Source organism: Mustela putorius, unplaced genomic scaffold (genome assembly GCF_011764305.1).
Source record: "Mustela putorius furo isolate JIRA1106 unplaced genomic scaffold, ASM1176430v1.1 tig00003867_pilon_pilon_pilon, whole genome shotgun sequence".
In the NCBI taxonomy this organism is placed as follows: Eukaryota; Metazoa; Chordata; class Mammalia; order Carnivora; family Mustelidae; genus Mustela; species Mustela putorius.
Genome location: NW_025422019.1, coordinates 26,351,610 through 26,356,467, shown reverse-complemented (window position 1 = coordinate 26,356,467; position 4,858 = coordinate 26,351,610).

The window sequence follows — 4,858 nt, the reverse complement described above, 5'->3', positions numbered from 1 at the left end:
AATGATCATTTTTAATTGAAAAGAAACCAAACTATAATATATAGAAAGGCTAATTCTGGTTTTAATCAAAAGAAAAATGATACAGAATATACAGTGGGAGGCTTGCCTTATATAAGTTACATATATGAACCACAAAACTTTCTATTTTCTGAAAAGTTGGCTTGCCATAAATACTTTGACTTACTCTGCTTAGATTATACATCTCCCACATTTTTCAAAATTATACTTTACTCTGAAGGATAGCAGTTTTATAAATATTTTTGAGATATTACCTACCTTTTCTAAGGATGTTCATAGTTTTCACACCTTGGAAGGTATCTGTCTGTTTGTTGTGTTCAGTGCAAATTCCCAGAACCATAGCCAAGGTTTTCAGAAGATTAGAAGAAAGATAAAGATCTGTATTAAAAGAAAAAAAAAGGTCTAAATGATTCCTATGATCACCCAGATGTTTAGGAAAATAGTAGATTACTGTACTTCATGCAGGAAGTCTTTTCTGGGTAACTGGAGATTAGGATAGACAAATATTATTTATATTCTATTTCCATCTTTGACTTTTGTTTTGTATTGCCAATATTTATGGATAACAGTAGCTAACATATACTCAGTGGTACTATCTACAAGGTACTGTGCTAAGCTAACCACCTTAAATGCCTGCATCCCAACAGCCCTAATGAAACAGAGAAACCATTCTCTTTACAGATGAAGGAATTATGTGTCAGGGAGTGATTTAGAATGGTATATGAACTACTGAGGACAAGTAGTGAACACGTAGGTACTAGAATCCAGGTCTGTGTGACCCTAAAGGTCATTTTTCTAACCACTGCTCTATGTTTAGACATAACCATAGACATAAACAGGACCCTGAGTGTTTTAAAAGCCTTTTTATGTTGGCGACCCAAGTATTAATGCCACTAGGGCTGATGTGACCCACACTATTGACATCCTTCTTATTATTATCATTATTGGTTTGGCTCAATTTTTATTCAAAATGAACCACCCAACGTGGACTGAATTGCATCAGAACAAGCTTTCCATTGCTGTGACTTTCTAGGAATGTCAATATTAAAAGGTTTTAAACATTGGCCCAGTGGGAACAAAAGCATGTTCAACCCATGTGTAATTGCCCTCTATTAACTCATTAATCCATGACTGCATCAAAACTCTACCAAAACATGACCAAAGCACTGGCAGGGAAGCTAAAAAGACGTTTTTCTGGGAAAGCAACATATTCATTATCAAATGGATATTGATACATTCAGGTATTTGAGAGATGTCCTCTGATCCTGCAGGCTTTCCATGACTCTTTATAAGTGCCTCCTTGGTTCCTCCAGGTCTCTGTGCTCCCTCCTATCAGAACACTAACCTGTGAACCTCTGAGGTGCTCAGCTTCTCATGTTCCCTTCATCTCCAGATGGGGGCATATTGTTGTGGACATACTCCAAGCCACGGCTGACAATTTTTTTCTATAATGAGCCAAATAATATTTTAGGCCTTTAGGGTTGTACAAGATCTGTGGCAACTACTCAACTCTGTTATGGTAAAGGAAAACCAGTAATAGACAGTATGTAAGTCAATGGATGTGGCTGTGTTCTGATAAAGTTTTACTCATGGACACATTGAAATTTGAGTTTCATACAACTTTTATGTGACACATTTCATATTCTTCTTTTGATTTTCTTCCTTTAAAATGTGAAGATATTTTTGGTTCATGGGCCAGACAGTCAGCAGGCCAGATTTGGGCCATGGGCCATTGGTGGCTGTCCCCTACTCTGGGCAATCAATACTCGTTTTCTGACTGGTTGAATGGCTAGGTAATTGCGGGAAATCATCACATACTGCGTGTGTGAGCACACAGTGAGGCTAAGCATATGAGAAGTGAAAGCCTGTGTCATGGCACTCAATTTCTGATTTAGAAATAATGAGAAAGGACTGAAAAAGTGCTTCTGAGGTAGTAATTACTAGGCATAGACAGAGAGAAACAGGACCATATCACTCACGTCAAACTAAAGATCTCTGGACAAACCCAGTTTGCATGTAGTCTGACACAATATAAAACTATTGCAGGCTACCTTCACTGGCAGGCAAGGTCTTTGGTGGCTTTTTGGCTGCTTCTGTGCTTCTGCTTGTGCCCTAACTGATCTGCCTTTGGGGATCAGGAACATCTGTTCCCACGACTGGCTTTCACTCTCTGTGCTCCTCATCCAGATCATACCGTTTATTTAATTATTTGGGCACACCGGCTGCTTTGCTTTCAAAAGTCAGGTAGTGACTCTTTGAGGAGATCTGTCGTCTTTCACATATAATTGCATTGCTAGGCTCTGGCATGTTCCATGTTACTGTTTCAACATTTAAAGTAATTTTTACTTTCCTGTGCGGAGACACAGGACACAGTCCATCCTGGTTGATCTAGAATAGTGACCACAGGGCTGTCCTACAGCCAAAGATGAGGGTGAGCCTGAGGCAATGGGAGAAGTAGGTGCGCATTGTTCTTGCCTGCTTTCTGAAATCCCTAACTTCTGGAGAAAAAGTCATGCCTCAGACCCTTTAATCCTTTTTTAAGAACATTAACCAATAAGACTTTATATTAATGTATTCCATGACTTTCTCATATGGGTTTCTTACAATGGTCAGTCCTGACGGCCACAATATCCTTTTATTCTGACATTGCCAACATACCTAACATCTAGGAGATGGACAGCCAAGTGCCTGGCCATTTCCCTGTTAGCCAGGCTGGGTCAATCCCATGTGCTCACATGTCATCACTTCTCTGCAACCCAGATCATTCATAAACAGAGAATGCATAGAAACTTACTTTGTTTACTAGTTAGGAAAAATGATGTGCCTTATTTTAGAAGTTGTTCTTTGAACTTTATGAACTGGCATCTGAATCTGTTTACAAATAAAATATTTGCTCTCTGGCCTAAAAGTACTTGATGTGGAAGATTCAAGAAAGGGGCTCATAGTAACCATCATAATAGGTGATCAAAGATTTATTTGTTGAAGTGCTTGTTTATGGCCACCCTTACTAGACTGTACACCCCACAAGAGTGAGGACAGTTTTCACAAAGTGCAAAGCAGGGCCCAGTATACAACAGATACTCAATTAAAATCATATTAAGCAAGCAAATATCATTCTCAATGGGGAAAAACTGAGAGCTTTTCCCCAAGGTCAGGAACCACAGAAGAAATGTCCACTATCACCACTACTATTCAACATAATACTAGAAGTCCTTGCCTCAGCAGTTGGACAACAAAAAGAAATTAAAGGCATCCGAATAGGCAAAGAAGAAGTCAAAATCACTCTTTGTAGATGATACGGTACTTATGTGGAAAACTTAGGAGACTCCACTCCAAAACTGCTAGAACTCATATAGGAATTCAGTAAAGTGTCAGGATATAAAATCAATGCACAGAAATCAGTTGTATTTCTATACACCACCAGCAAGACATAGGAAAGAGAAATTAAGGAGTTGATCCCATTTACAATTGCACCCAAATCCATGAGATACCTAGGAATAAACCTAACCAAAGAAGCAAAGAATCTGTACTCAGAAAACTTTACTCATGAAAGAAATCGAGGAAGACACAAAGAAATGGAAAACATTCCCTGCTCATGGATTAGAAGAAAAAATATTGTGAAAAAGTCCATGCCACCTAAAGCAATCTACACATTTAATGCAATCCCTATTAGAATACCATCGATTTTTTTCAAAGAAATGGAACAAATAATCCTAAAATTTATATAGAACCAGAAAAGACCCCAAATAGCCAAAGAAATGTTGAAGAAAAAAAAAAGTTGGTGACATCACAATTTCAGAATTCAAACTCTATTACAAAGCTGCATTATCAAGACAGTATGGTACTGGCACAAAGACAATGGAATGGAATAGAGAGCCAAGAATTGGACCCTCAACTCTATGGTCAATTAATCTTTGAAAAAGCAGGAAAGAATGTCCAATGGAAAAAAGATGGTCTTCTCAACAAATGATGTTGGGAAAATTGGACAGCCACATGCAGAAAAATTAAACTGGACCATTTCCTTATACCACACATAAAAATAGACTCAAATGGATGAGGAACCTCAATGTGAGAAAGGAATCCATCAAAATCCTTGAGGAGAACACAGGCAACAATATCTTCGACCTCAGCCACAGCAACTTCTTCCCAGAAACATCACCAAACACAAGGGGAGCAAGGGCAAAAATGAACTATTGGGACTTCATCAAGATCAAAAGCTTTTGCACATCAAAGGAAACAGTCAACAAAATCAAAATACAACTGACAGAATGGGAGAAGATATTTGCAAAGATATTTCCAAAGGACATAAAGGGCTAGTATCCAAAATCTGTAAAGAACTTATCAAACTCAATACCAGAGAACAAAGAATGCAATCAAGAAATGGGCAGAAGACATGAACAGACATTCTGCAAAGAAGACATCCAAATGGCCAAAAGACACATGAAAAAGTGCTCAACATCACTCGGCATCAGGGAAATACAAATCAAAACCACAATGAGATACCACTTCACACCAGTCAGAATGGCTAAAATTAACAAGTCAGGAAACGACCTGTTGTGAGGATGTGGAGGAAGGGGAACCCTCCTGCACTGTTGGTGGGAATGTAAACTGGTGTGGCCACTCTGGCAAACAGTATGGAGGTTCCTCAAAAAGTTGAAAATAGAGCTACCCTATGACCCAGCAATCACTCTACTGGATATTTACCCTGAAGGTACAAATGTAGTGATCCAAAGGGGCACATGCACCCTAATGTTTATAGCAACAATGTCCACAATAGCCAAACTATGGAAAGAACCTAGACATCCATCAACAGATGAATGAATTAAAAAGATGTGGTACA